This window comes from Argiope bruennichi, chromosome 1 (assembly GCF_947563725.1).
Source record: "Argiope bruennichi chromosome 1, qqArgBrue1.1, whole genome shotgun sequence".
Taxonomy (NCBI): domain Eukaryota; kingdom Metazoa; phylum Arthropoda; class Arachnida; order Araneae; family Araneidae; genus Argiope; species Argiope bruennichi.
In genome coordinates, this window is record NC_079151.1 from 107626476 (window position 1) to 107642682 (window position 16207).

The following is a 16207-nucleotide window of genomic DNA, read 5'->3' on the forward strand; positions in this document are numbered from 1 at the left end:
TTTTGATTTTAAAGGTCTTGACTGGAGTATTAATTAATTTTACCAGATATTTTTACTTTTCACTAAAAAAATTTCTTACATACAATGTTTATATAGTGAATCTCACATAAGTACTAAAAGATATTAATCTTCATAGAAAAAATTAATCCATGTTCAACTTTTATCATTGATGCTTTAACTTTTCAATAATTTTTAACAGTGATTTATTTAAAATAAAGCATTGCGGCAAGATGAAATTTAGTATGAATTTTTTGAAGAAGTTGAAAAAAAATTATGCATTAGTTTTTTGAGTTAGGTCTGTTTTCAGCATTTCAATTATTCCACATTTATAAAAATCAAAAAGTAACCACATAAATGTCTAGACTTAAAGGTCAGAGAATTTCGCTTATGGCTTGAAATATATATATTTCTTTTTTTGTCTTTTAAAAATACTTTTATTAGAAAATAATGCATCTGCGAGAAGTGAGTGACACAAACTTAGATATATTACATCATACATTAATATAAACTGCTTTCATTCAAAATACCAAACAACTTTCTGCGTGGAACTCTGAGGTAATCTAAGTTGCTGAAACTTCACATTCGAAAGCAATATGGAAATATAAACAGACACGAAAACACTCGCTAGCTCAAAGCAGCGATTAAATTTCGCTCCCCCGGGAATATACAATATAAAATGGAAGAAACTGCACTCATTCTTTTTCTTTATTTTTTGCTTTCACTAAAGCATCTGCGTCGCTAAATCCGCAATGCAAACACGTCAAACATTAGACCAACAGCGAAATGGAAAAACACAAGACGTTGATGGAGTAAGTTGAAAGGAAAAAAAAAATGTGCTTTCGCAAATGCAATGACAGCTTTTAAAAAAAATTGTTTCTTCCGCAAATTGAGTTTTAAGTTTCGACCCAATAGTTTGCCGCAATTATGTGGATATCAATTTTCGGTAAAAGAAAAAGACTCCTGTCAGTTTTAAAAGCTTAGAAACCGGAGTTGATTGCTTAATATCCCAGTGATGGGCAGTTGCAGACTACTGAAAGATTTTAAAACCTTAATTAGAAAAGATTTACTTTTGAATGCAATTAGTTATATTTGCACTATTTTCAATAATAAAAAGGTATTCAGAAAGACGGATTTTCAGTAACTTTTGACGCATAATTACAGAAAAATAAATTAACTCAATTGTATAGGAATAATTACATACTTTTTTTTAGCATATAGGCATTTTAGGAATATATTTTTGATAATGGACATATTGTTAATCCCTTCATTGTTTTTTCATTCTTTTTTTTGTTTTCCCCTGTACAAATGATATATAGATGATCGTATTCGTATGGTTAAATCTTTAAATTCAAATACGGGATAACATTTAATTTGGTTGTTACTTAACCACGACGATCTTTACGATGCTACACGAATAAGAAGATGTTTTATGAAATTTTAGAATTATATATGACTTTATGTGTAGTTTTGCTTGCATTTGTTTCCAATTCTAAAAAAGAAAACGATGTCAATTATTTTATAGGAGTATTTTGAGTTCTTAATATCTGACTTTGTTGCTGCCAAGTTTTCAGTTTTTAAGTCATTTGAAATGTTAAGAAAAACCATCTACTCGGAATATTCCTTAAAATAAATTTCCATGTCATATTAATAAATGTCTAAAAAGATATTAAAGGAGCAATTATTTCTGAAATTTTGAAAATTAAATTACGATTAAAATGGATTATCTAAAATGTGACTCAAGGATATAAATGAAATTTATATTTCATGTATCTATTAAGGAAAATATATCATTGATATCATAATATTTTGATATAAAGTATTTAATAATATTATTTTAAGCATATTTAATTATTTTATTTCCATTAATCTGATATATTTTGCTGTATAAAAGTTTTGAAAACGATAATAAGATTTTAAAAAAAGTCGTCTGAAATTGGCACATCAACAGTTTTTTCAAATAATATGGAAATTGGTGAAATTCACTAAAGAAATATTTGAAGTCTGTCATTCTTTGCTTATTAATATATGTCCTGTCAAACTGACAGAGAAAGTACAGAATTTAATATGCGAGTTGCTGTCTAGATGCCTTTAAGGAAGCCATAAATTATACTCAGACTTTCAAAATAGTTTGGTATTTCTTAGCATTTTTTTTCATATCTTCTACTCGAAACACAATTTTTCATAACATCAAATTTTGAAAAAAAAAAAAAATAATAATAAAATAAATAAATAAAAGATTCACCATAATTTTACCGTTGTTTCGATTGAGTTAAAGAAAAATTTGGAAGTTAGGGTTAAAATTTCAGTTAATAAAAAAAATTTAAAATCGTAAGTTTGCTTACGAAGAAGTAGAATTCTTATTTTTCGAATCGGCTAACCCAACACTGAAGTAACTAGAAATGAAGGGAATTTATTACTGTTAGAAGACGTTAGATAGAATGAAAGGGAAAGATTCTTCTGCTAGTTTTGGAACTATTGTTTGGATCCCATTTCGTGTAAATGAGAGGAGAGAGAGCCTTCTTAATGTGGGATCTCAGACTCGTGCCTTATAGTTAATTGCGTTAGGAGTTAATTTCTTGGGCAGATTAATGAAAAGCAATCTCTGATTGTTTGGTCTTTTCATTTCTTTGGGGAAAACCCAGATACAAGAAAGACAATATGCTTTTTCTTCAGTTATACTTATTTGCAATATTTTTATATGTAGAAGCTGTGTATAACAGTTTTAACTAATTAATTTTTTGCATATGCTTGCAAAAAATACAAATTTTAAAGCGAAATTTAAAATTATTCTCTGATTGTATGAAATTTCAATCATTGCATAAAAATTCTAACTGGAAGTAAAACTATCTATTCCTTCCCACTTTTTTATGACAATTTTTTTTAATAAAAAATGATTTAACACCTTTAATCATGTTTTTTCTCCCCAATACGCTTGTATAAAGTATAAACTTTTAGAGACATTTTCAGTTTTTGTTTAATAAGATAATAACAGGTGTATATTTTTATATAAATTTTATGAATTATTTTTTCCCTTAATATATTTGCAATTTTTTTCTTTCATATGAAATTCTACTAGTTTAGCCAACTTAATACAACAGATTTTTCATGAAATGTTAAGAATGCTTGTGCTGATTATTAAAGTACTCCTTTAAGAAACATTTTTATTCTTATTTTACCAATATTTTTCTTTCCATAAATTGCTTTTTTAAGATAGTATATTGATCTTAATAGTCGTGAACATAATTAATTGATATGATTGAAATGATTTAAAAGTAAATTTATAATTGATTTGAAATAATTAAAAAAAATATTTTACATTTTGCTAGCATACATGCAAATTCATTTCTTTCTTTTTTTATTTGTTCCGATAAAATACATAAATTATTGAGACTCTAAACTATTTCTATAAAAATTAAATTAAAACCAAAATTTATTAAAGAATACACAAAATGTAATGAAATTATTTCCAAAGTGGCGAAGAAAAAGATTTGAAACGAAAAAGAATCTTTGACCTTTGTCTATGAACGTCATGTTCAGTTTTTTCCCCTTATTGAAATGTCACTTGCAGAGAAAAGACTTTTACAGAGTTCTTCATTCCGCGCACAGCTGGCCGGAGGGTAAATCATTCAGACGATATATTTAGTGTTCTATTTCCTAATGTCAATGCAATTGAACTTTTAATACAAAATTTAATGTAGTTATATGTAATGCAATTAAACTTTCAATACAAAACCCGGTAATATATTTATTATATTGATATTTAAAAAAATAACTATGGATAAACAATTTGAAAATTTCCATATATATTCTTTTTTTTATTTCTAAAGGACATTATAAGTAAAATAATAATAATTCTTACGCAATATAGCATTCTTTGACTATGACTCTGCATATGCTTTTGGATTATACCAAATCAGTAAAGTACGCAGAAGACTTTATAAAAGACTTTTTATAAAATTGCATTCAAATAAAAATTAATTAATAAGAAGATAAATATTGACGGTAGTTTGTATTATAACTCGAACATTTTCCTTAATTCATGAAGCACTGTACTTGCTTTTGCTTGTATGAACTTAGCTTATGATAACAGAATTTTGGTATAAATTCAATAAAGAAAAGATATGCTCATGTCAAGGACAATTTAGGAAACATTTTTTTTTATATAAATTATACCCTCTCGCTTTATCATGAATGCAGTTCATGACAAGAAATTTATTTCAATTATTAAATTATTTAATGTATTTAAAATTTTAATGTATTTAAAATTATTTACGAAAAAGAAAGGTTACGAAGAGACATTTTATTGAATAACTCACACTTTTTTTGAATTAATGAATACAATTATTTCTAAAGCTATATCGTTTAGCAGAAGTTGTAAATAGAATATGCATACGAATCGAAAATATACATACATTTATATTTTTTATTAAATAAAGCAATTTAAAATAATTACTTAATATTTGAAAATCAAACTATCAAGAAAGATAAAAAACAATTTATTCTAAAAGCATCAAATAAAATTTTATTCGAATTTATTATATTTAAAAATGCTTGAACTCATTTATTTCATTAAAAATTATTTTAAAAAAATCTAAAATATGCATGAACATCTAGTCCGTAACCTCGTAGCATGGTAATTTGTTTAGATTCGATTTGTCCATATATTTTATTCTTAATAATCTATATTTAACAAAAGAATTTATAATATGTGTATAGAAGTGTGTTCAATAATACTATAATGTTTTTATGGATAGATATAATAACTAAAATAATGAAAAGTATTTTTATAATACATATTTAAGAATGCTTTTAGAAATATATTAAAATTAAACAAAAAGTGTATTTTAATATAATGATAGCATTATATGCCATGTCTATACTGCTAAAGAGGTTTTTACGTATTAATATTCTTCAAAGCTATTGAGGAAAATTGAAAAAAAAATTAATTTTTAAAGTGTAAAAAATCTAATAATTTTTTAAAATCCTTTTTTCAGAGAGCCAATACTTACTACCAATGATACGAAATGTGGTATTTTAGGTTATCTGTTTGCCTATACAACGTTTTCAATGATTCTTTCTACCAAGTATATCCCGTGACTAAGTTTAAGGATTGCAAACTAACGTAAAAACCTAAAACGTTGGTTAAAAATTTACTTTCCGAGGAATCATTTCATATAATGATTGAAGGAGTTTTTTGTTATACAATTGTTAAATGCAGTTTTTAATAAGTCATAGCAACTATAAATGAAATTAAAGAGTTTGAATTCCTCGAAACTTCCTCGCATAAAGATTTAAATCTTACGTAAGCCGTGAAAGCCAGGAGTGATCATAAGCTCCTGGATTTCGTAGTGCAACGGATAAAAAAAATACACATTTTTGGAGGCCGTTTCTTCAACTGAATAAAGTAAAAAACCTTATGCAGACTACAAATATAATGGTATGATCACATACAAAATTTCAGTAATTTAAATCATTGGGTTTGTGAGTTATTGCATGCGAAATTTGAAACAAACATATGATCGTCCACTTGTTGGGTTTATTTTCCGTACCAAACATAAACCAATTAACTCTTTACGTTTTATGGTTATGTTTACTTGCTTTCGATCCGTAAACAAAAGTACTGTAAATGAATTGCATTAAAAATGTGATTGATTTCCATTATTTTTTTAAAGGAACACTTTCATATATCATTCATCTATCCCAAAACGATTTTCTGTTATCAACTCGCAGACTTAGGGAGTGATGTCTAAAGTATAAAGACTCGTTAAATATGTTGTACGTTTTGACGGTTAAAATTCGTTTCTCTGTATACTTCTTAAAAGAGAAATCAGAATTAATTTTACTCTACAATAATTAATATTGCTGTTTCTATTACAGCCTTTCGACATTTCTTGATGGTTCATGTTTCAAGTCCTCCGTTACCAAGATATAAACTGGCTTAGAAAAAATTTTCTTATTATTAAAACACTTTTATTGGTATATGCAATATGAATATTTTAAAATATTTTACAAATTAGATTTCGAACAAGGAAATTATCTATGCATTGACAGAAGTATAAAAAAAATCGATCTGTTTACTGATATATTCGAATTTAAATTCCAAATGAAATTTAAAAATCTTTCATAAAAATAATAAAATTATTGACTTGGAATTCCAATTTTATGTCAAGATATTACTTGATATAAAGCAGAAAAGAAATTGATCCTTTTTTCATAAAATAATTGAGAAGTAAAGATCAAAAGTAAGAAGCATTTTGAAACGATTTTCTTATAATTGATGTTCAAGTGATTTCAAAATTCGATTATGGCGCTCTGATAAGATGAATTCCGCTTTCATACTTTTTCGCAGTTTCCTATTGGTGAAATTCGATAAGATCCATTATCTGATATATTCAGAATTTCCGATTTTTATAAGTGATTCTTTGTTACCCTCTTGACAATGGTCGACTAAATGGATTATTGATTTTCACTTTTTAGAAAAAGACTACATTTTATTCTATAAATTGAATTCTAGCTGAACTAGTGATCCTTTGAATTCTTGGTTACTATATTAGGGTTAAGTTTTTTTAAATGAGTTATTTTCATGATTTTGAGAATTTTTACGAATTATCTTTATTAATTGTAAAGGAAGCAGAATGAAAGAATGCTGAAACCTCTTCCTAAAGTTAAAAAATGTCATTTGTGAAAATATCAAAACATGATATTCGATATTGATGTTAACTGCAATGAAATTTCATGTAGAATAATAATAATTTAATAAATTCATTCAGTTTTTTGGTTTGATGATGTATTTCATTTTTGATTAAGAAGTCCCTAAATGAAAGAATATGACATAGATTAATGTAACCGGCACAACATACTTTGTTGCTGCTTGTTTGGTGTAATATTAACGATTCAGCTATAAGAATTAACTTTTATCTTTATTTATTTTAACGTTAAACCGAAATTAAACATTATGAACCAATTTCGCTAAAATGTACATCACGTAGCTATTCAGTAAACAAAACAAATTGTTATAATTTGCAACTTTAAATACATTTTATAATCTATTTTTCTAATATTTTATTCTAATATCAAAAAACGGGTGAGATTTTAGAATATTTAATAAAAAGTCTTTAACTGATATTGTACACTTTTCTCCTTAGAGAATTTTGAATTAAAATCTAGATTAGATTTTAGTTCGAAATTCTGAATAATATTTGAATTCGAATATTTATAAAATAAAAAATTTCTTTATAATTTCCTATCGTAATATTACTTTTTTAATATCTGACGTGTTTTAAGAAATACAAAAAAAAAAAAACACTAAACAATTAGTTTCTGTAAATTAATGCAATGTATTAAACAATTGGCAACAACACTTTACTAAATTTCTAAAATGATTTATTTAAACACTTTTTTTCAACTTTTGTATAACTAAATGTTAACCTAATATAAGATTTGTTCTATGAAAATTTAAAAAAATCGAGTTTATCCGTAAGAAAACCTTCATATTTCTCAATTATCGAAATAAAATCAAATATATTTAAATATAATTTTAATTTTTAAAAATATTCAAGAAAAAAAACCCAGAAGAAGATTTGAAATTATCATTGAATATCTAAAACTATCACAATGTTTAATAATTTTTTTAAATCGTAAACAGAGAGAATTATCACATATAATGTGAAATAATTCTAAGATGAGCAATAATTGCTGAAATATTTCTCTGAAGCTTCAAACCCAACGTTGGAGCAACGCCCAATAAAATTTATGTTTTCTGCATCTTCTTAAATTTACTTTTCCGAAGTTTGTTTAGATGAAGAACTTACCGAAATCTCATAAATGTTATAGAAGCTTTAACACATTACAAATTAAAGAAGAAAAATAATTAATCTCATTTTCTTAATTTTGTATCTTGGCGAAAACAGTTAATGCGGGATAACATAAGTTAATTTGCAACGAAGTTGCGCTTGAACTATTTATTTTGTTAGAATAACGACGAATGCTAATATTTGTCTTCTGGGCGAAATCAGATTATTCAGTTAACGCTAATGGAACGAAAAATCACGGAATATTTCCGAATCCTATATTTTCTTTAAAGATGAGATTTTCTGTCTCTAAATATTATCTTTATCTTAAATGCTAATAATATATTCATATTTTACGGAGATTTTCATACAAGGTAACTACAGCTAATTTTATGAAAAATTACATGTTCTAAAGAATAATTGGTGTATTATTACGTGTTAATTACGAACATGTTAAGCATTGTTATTGGTGTGAAATTACGAAATAGTTGCACTTAAAATGAATTCTTATGCATAAATTTATCACCAAGCGTTGCCAAAATAATGTAACAAAAATAATCCTAGAACACTAATATGCGGCATATCGTATCTATATAGATAACTTATAATTCCAATCTTATTAATTTCTGACTAATAATATAATATTATGATATTTTAATAATTTACGATTTCGTTTTGATTTGCAATTTTCTGTACATTTTTTATGTATTTGCTGAGACTCTAAAACTCATTCTTTGAAAAAAATTCGTCTGCCACCTTGTAATAATTGAACGTATTTATATTATTTAAGAAAATAGGATAATCTATTATTTTAATAACGGCCTTGCAAGTATTTTTATTTAAACATTCTAATTTTTTAAAACATGTAAAGGTCTTTTCAATATATAATCATGTTATTGAAATTAACTCTAATTAATATTGTAAAATGGTATAACTGCAATTAATATTAATTTATTTAAATTAAATATATTAATATGAACTTTTGTAAAGATGATAAAGCCAAGTCATGTATTTATTGGAAGTCTCTTTGAACAGGCTATGAAAACCACCTGAATCTATTGCAATCTGTAGAAATAATTTTAAAGGATTTCTGAACATTCCATGCATTGTAACTTTCACCGCAATACAAGACACGATAAGGAATTCATGATATATATATTTCTTTGTTCTGCTCTCATAGTATAAAAAAATATGTTAGCAGCATAAATGTTCACCATTTTTTTTGTATTGCTAATATTTATACTTTTCCAATTATTAAACATGTCTTTTTTTAGTTTTTCGTGGACGGAGTATTGGAAAAAGAAGGACAGCGATAATCAAAATAGTCCATCGTAATTTTAACGATCATTCATTAAAATCTCGAGATCGAATATTTCGACTACTCTCACATTCCAGAACATTTTGAGTACAAAAGTAAAATGTTTTTCATGTTACGCCTCTCTATTTATCAGAGAAGCTACTGAGAGCCCTACAGAGTCCGAGCTCGAGAATGTCTAGAGTTTAATGTCTATCTGCGGATATGGCAATTCAAAAATGTGACAAGTTACGTTAAGAGAGTCAAGTTTGCATTTTCTATATCAAATTGTAAAGTTATATCGAACGAATTCTTTCGACAATAAGCTTGTTTATCCCTCCATACATTCGCATATTAATATAATAACGCAAATTGACGACAAATGGAATAAGTGGAATTCTATATGCGCTCTTGATACTCAAATTATAGAACTACGTCAAGTGTTGATCCAATAAGGCCAATAGAAGAGTTTTAAATAGATTGCCTTTTTTTTAAAATACGAGACTAAACGTAAAGGGCGCTTTACTGTATAAACATACGAGAAAACCATGGGAAATATACTCATTTCGTCAAATTCCTGAAGTTTTCTAATCTTTGATATGTTTTTGGTCTTCTAACGTATAATGTATTTGATATTTTATTTGTGGTCTCTTACGAAGAATTATTGTCATAGTTATGCCCATTATTAGTCGAAAATTAAAATTCACCCAAAGACAAAATGTAAAAAAACTTTTTGTCGTGGAATGAATGGATTCTCTGACTTTGACGAGTTAATGGCTGACCTTCTACCTTATACAGACAAGTATATTTGCCGGAAGTAGGGAAAAATGGGAAATAAAGAGCAAGTTGCGGTTAAATGACATGAATGGGATAAATACAACCTTGATATCTTTAAAAAATTTATTAAAATAAACTCGTCTGATATCCCTACATACATTACTTTTCAACCAATTTATTTTCATAGTTAAAGAGCGGAAACGTTGAAAATTCAAGTTGAACGATAAGTGAGTTCAAGAATTAATGATACAGGTATGGAAAAAGCTATTATTGCTCTCTCTGTTATTTTTTTAATTTTTAGTAAAACAGAATTTCAGATGAAAGGACAAAACAGTGATTTGTGCTCTTAAATTCCAAAATTTCGGGTATTCTTATTGTTTTAATGTTATGAGATATTAAAAAATTAGTTAAATAAATCTACACACAAATGGAAATTCTTAATACATATACTGAATGCTGTTAATAATTTTTTAAAAGGTCAAAGTTTAATTTAATATCACAATCATATATATTTATGGTAGAAAAAGCAACTTTTTGGTGTAAGAAAAAATAATAGTTTTTTAAGAACAATTGAACAATAAAATATAATACGAAGCAATACAATACTTAGTAGAAAATGAGAAATTTTATAAAATGAATTTTTAATTAACGCAACTCTCGAGATGTAGTATTGTTTTTAAGATCCATAATTATTACTTATGTAATAAAAATTTTAATATTATATTACACACACACACACACGAGACAGAACAATAATTTTAATTTATAGAAACATTTAAATATGAAAATATCTTTTGTGGCGATCAACCCTATAGCAAATCTACACATTAATAAAATAGTGAAAATTGTAATAGATGCATAAAAATAAGTTCAGAACTTTGATGAAGTAATTTAAGATATATGGATTTGAAAAAAAAAAATAGTGAGATCTGTTATAATTAATATAGGATAAAAATGAATATATGTGTCTAAAGAAGACACATGTATTCATTGATGAGAAAGAATATATGTGTCTGTAGAAGACACTAAAAATACCAGCATCTCTCTTTTCATGGTTCACGTACAATCAATGAATCTTTTTATAATACGCTTTGACTCTTCTTCTGTTATATATATAATATTGTAGATTTGGAAATGTTGCATTAATAATTTAAGAAGCATGTAAATTAATATGTTATAATTATATTTTTAAGAATTAGCAATTTTAATTTACGTAAAAAATCAAGTTGAAATTTAAATCGAAAATTCTAAAATTCTTTCCTAATTTTAATAATATATTTAAAGGTCGATTCTTTAAATATTAAGTACAACAATATTTCGGGAACGTTATCTAAAATACACATTAAAATGGCCGAGATAATCTCTATTTTATCTTTACTGTTGAAAAAGGTATGCAAAATTGACGCCTGGATGGGAACATATGGATCAGAAGTATAATTCTGTTTTTTTAAAAACGAATGGCTAATTTTTTATAGAAAAACATCTACCATTCGTTATAGAAATTTAAATAAAAATTTTGGAAGAAAAAGTTAAAAAACTCAAGAATGAGTTCAGTTAAATGTTTCGCTCGATGAACTACGAAATAAAACTCACCAAGACTTTATCTGCCTTTTCTAGATGAGTGGGGATTCTGCTGAAGGATATTGTCTGCAGCCTGTTGATATGAAGATGGGTATGTGGCCCTCAACATTTAATCTAGGAGTTATATACCTCCATTCCGGCATCGGCCAATCGCACGTCGAGCGCTCTTTGACGTCACAGGCACCTGCGTAGTGATCCGGGATTGGGAGAGTGGGTGTGCAACGTCAGGACATTCCACTTCTGTTTTTAAGGAGTGCATAGCGAAAAACTTTTTTCTCTTAGGAGCTACCTGATTGGTGAGTATATTTTGGTGGGTGGAGGCACTAGCTTTCCATCCACTGATTACTGCAGTGGGTTGACGAATTTATTATTACAGGAATTACGTATCTATCTCCAGGAAGTGTCGAAATGTATGAGGAAAAGTACCCAATAAGAAAGTGAGCGAGCGGCCGAAATTAGATATTACTGCACTCCGGAGTATGTTAGAGTCGTGGGAGAAATTAACCGCATAAATGAACACGATATATTACCTTTCTTATATAACAGGTATAATTAAACATCCATTTAAAGAGAAGATTGATTTGGAAGTTACCTCGACGCCTTTAGTGGGTGTTTATAACTATCTGCTTTTAACTTAATGATAATCATACAATAGAAGGTATTGTTGCACTTGTCTCATACACATCGCTAGTTTCAATCGATACTTAGGAATTTTCTCGGTTTAACTCTGTAATTTTTAAAATATTTTTATAATTAAAATATATCGTATTAAAGCTCTTGTTGTAGAAGCACAGTTAACTTTGTTTAAATACTTTTCTATAGTTTGAATTGAAAATCGGTGACTTGATAATCAATGTGTTGTTATACGATAGTTTCAATTGGTACTTATGAATTTTCTCAGATTAATTTTTAAAATTGTTTTATGTTTTTATAGTTAAAATATATCATGTTATAGCTCTTATTGTAGTGTTGTTAACTCGGTTGAATTACTATAATTTAAATTGAGAAGCGGTGATTTAATAATCACTATGATGTTGATTTGAAAATCGATTTCATTCCATACGTATCTTGTTTACCGGTATAGTACACTTCAATTCTGATATTCAGAGCTAAATATTCTCAGATAGTGAGGTTTGGAAATGTAGAATTGAGGGTGTTAATAGAGGTATCTTTATAATGACCTACCATGATTGAAAATAATCTTCATGTTGTTTCAAAATTTTATATTATGACTATGGCTAATGTTGTTGTTTCTGATCACAGATGGTATAGCTGCACTATGCCACCTCCATGAAACCAAAGATCTCTGAAAAGTCCAAAAACAATAGCGAATCCCTTAAAATCTCAAAAATAGAAAAATTTATGCCTTTTTATTTAAGAATATGATTGGGGGAAGCTTGATCTGCCTTGCACCAAGGACATTCAGCAAAGATTCTCCGACCGTATTAGAAGGTGAGGGATTACTATGACTAATATATATTCTAAATTTACAAACAACCGACTATGGCATATGTTGAAGGGATATATGGCATATGGTAGGGTTGGAAAAAATTTATGATCCGTTTTTCCTAGAAATTCTTCGAACAAGATTATCGGCAATTAAAAACTGTTAAGAAATCTATCTACACTTGAAAATAAATTTTAATTCAGATTACGGAACAGCATAATTCAATAAAATTTATTTATATATATTTATTTTTAGTTGAAGTTCTACTTATTTTTAATTTTTCGTACATATATATATTTGAAGCAAAACATTCTTTATATGTCAATGGAATAACAAAAACTCGTCACTGGCCTATTACAAACTAAAAAAGTTTAAGCTTTGTAGTAGACCAAGAGCTAGATAAATAAACCATTGATATTTTATTTTAACTAGTTATTAAGTTTTTGAGACTGTAACAGAATTGAGGAAATTTACGATACTTTTTTATTTAACCTTGAGGCTTTGGCAACTTGGTTTATTCGACGCTGTTGTTCAAAAGTAGCATAAATTTTCATTGGTTCTTATCGAAGATCTATAACTCCAAATGCTTTATATTGTAAACATGCCTTCATACACATATTTCTGGATATTATTTAAATAAATATTAAAATAAATTTTTTAAAGCTAATTAAATTAAAATTAAATATTTACAATGAATTTCTCAGAATATATAAATATATATCCTACTTACGTGCGATGAAAATTTTTTTTTCATGTTAGTTAAAGGGTTTTTTGTCAGTTAACGGGTTAAATACTATCTAGATCAGAAATGTAATAATATTTTATGTTATATTTATTTATGTATGTCAATAAATTATGTGGATCAAATCGATTAATTATTGGTGATATTTAGTATTTTCAGTAATAGAATTGCAGAGAATTTTTATATTGTTTCCCAACAGTATATAAATATTAAATAATTTTATATTATACTGTTATTAATTATGCTTAATCGTAGGAAAATTAGTTTTATAAATAAACGTATATTTTGCTTTTTATTTTTGCTATCTTTACTAAGGGCACGGACATAGAAGTAGATAAATAAGCATTCGAAACAAATTGGAAAAAAATTGTATTTGAATTCGCAATACAAAGCATAAAAATTCTTTAAGACATACTTTGGAATTTCTATGGCTTTTAACAGTTTTTCAAATTACGAAAAAAAATTTAAAGTTAAATTAAAATTAAAATTAAATTAAAAAATTACTTTTGAATCATTAAAATACTTCTGAGTAGAAAATTATATTCTTCTTATGAATTTTACATCATAAAGATTCTCTCTTCAAAATCAAATTCTATAAAACTGGCCAGAAAAATCGTTTTCATGAATTTTCTAGGAAATATAAGTCGTCTGCAGAGATTATTATTTATTTTTAATTACATAAATTTGAATATTAGATTTGATGTTAATTAATTAAATTAACTATTTTGAAAATTTCGCATACAATTTTTATTAAGAATGAAACTTATAGTTTTATATATGTGGTTGTCAAATTGAAATTGAATAATTCAAATCTTAAAAACTGCAGTTAATATAGAACCATTTCGTTAAAAAAATGTTTTTTGAAAATACATTAATGAATTCGCTATTACTACACTTTAAAGATAAAAATATCTATAAAAATTTTACTTTGATTTTATGTTTGTCAATTTAATATTCATGTTTGAATCGGAAATTCAAAGTATAATCTCTTACTTTTAGTATTTTCATAAAATCATCTGTTGAATATTAGATATTTTTCTGTTCTTCTTCTATTAGCTACACAAAAGAATTTATAGTCATTTAATTACAATTTAATTGTTTTTCTGAACGACTGATTAAAAGCTGCAGCCTGAAATTCAAGATTATGTTTTATAATTAGTGAAATCTTCGGATGTCTATCCTTTTTCGAGTAGAGAGGTTTTTCAACTAAGGATATCTTCTTCATTATAATCTGAAAAATTTCTTAATTTCGATTGTACTTTAATATTATATGAATTCCGTAATTAACAAAATTTAAGTTGCATTTACTTTAACTTGAATAGTTTGCAAGGGTTTGAATGCAATTGATCAATGCACATCGCATTAAATCATAAAAATTAATCACTTAATTACTCAATTCACTAAATTTTCAGCTATTTAATTATAAAAAAGTAATGAAAAAATGTAAATGTAAAAAAGAAATGTAATAAAATGATTCATAGAATAAACTGATTATTGTTATTGTCTTTCAACTAAATTTTACTTTATTCATTTTTCAAAATTTCCATTTTTGAATGATAAGTTATATGTTAACATTTATGTATTTGAAGGAAAAAATGCAAATAGTTATTAATCCAGATTCAGTGCAAATTTTAATAAAATCCTCAAAAATTTAATTTGTTCATTGTTTAAAGTTTTTTATTTACTATATTTATTATATTTTTTAATTATTTATTACTAAAATTTTTCTCCATATTTTCCTTTATTTAAACTAAATAAATAAAAGAAATATAAAAAATAATATTTGATGCAGTATAACAAATTTGGCTATAAGGTTTGTTGAAATGATATTAAAGATTTTTTATACGAAATAAAATTATTTTTAATGAAACAAATCTACTACTTTTAAGATAAATTTCAAACAGCTATTTATTTATTTAATTTTTGTTTTATGTCGCAAGAATAAGCTGACAATTAACTTAATAAAAAACATATGTTTAATAGAGTGGCGAACAAATGATATAAATAAATCACTTGAGTTCAGATCAATTTTCAGCTATTTAATTATAAGAATAAAATGTTTATGTAATAAAATTTTTAAAGAATAGATTGATTGATATTCTTATTATATTCCAAATCATTTTTACTTGATTAATTTTGTAAAATTTCCATCTTTCAATTATAAAAGTTATATATTATACTTTATATAATTCAAGAAAAAAAATACAAATAGTTATAAATCTGGATGCAGTGTACATTTAAAAATATTTATTATAAATCTAATTTCCTCGTCACTTAAAAATATTTTATTTATCTTTTGATTATTGGTTTTTTTACCATAAACTTTCTTTTTATTTTTGTCAATAAATGTGCGTTTTTTCATTATTTAAAACTAAATAAATAAACGAAATATAAAAATAAGCATAACAAATTTGACTACGTATTTTGTAGAATTGATCTTAAACATTTTTCGTACGAAATGAAATTATTTCTAGTGACAAAAATTCTACCATTTTAAAGAAAAATTTTAAATTACTATTTATTCATTTAATTTTTGTTTTATGTCGCTAGAATAGGTTGGCCATTAACCTAAGAAA

General features: G+C 25.8%; 1 protein-coding gene across 1 annotated transcript in view; it reads right to left on the minus strand.

Moving 5' to 3' along the window:
* The window catches only part of LOC129966766 (short neuropeptide F-like), a 132935-nt gene extending 121402 nt beyond the window's left edge, over positions 1-11533 (minus strand). Inside the window, exon 1 of the mRNA XM_056081328.1 lies at positions 11455-11533. The gene's annotated coding sequence lies outside the window, so the exon portion shown is untranslated. The remainder of the gene's footprint in view (positions 1-11454) is intronic.
* Between the last annotated feature and the right edge of the window lie 4674 nt (positions 11534-16207).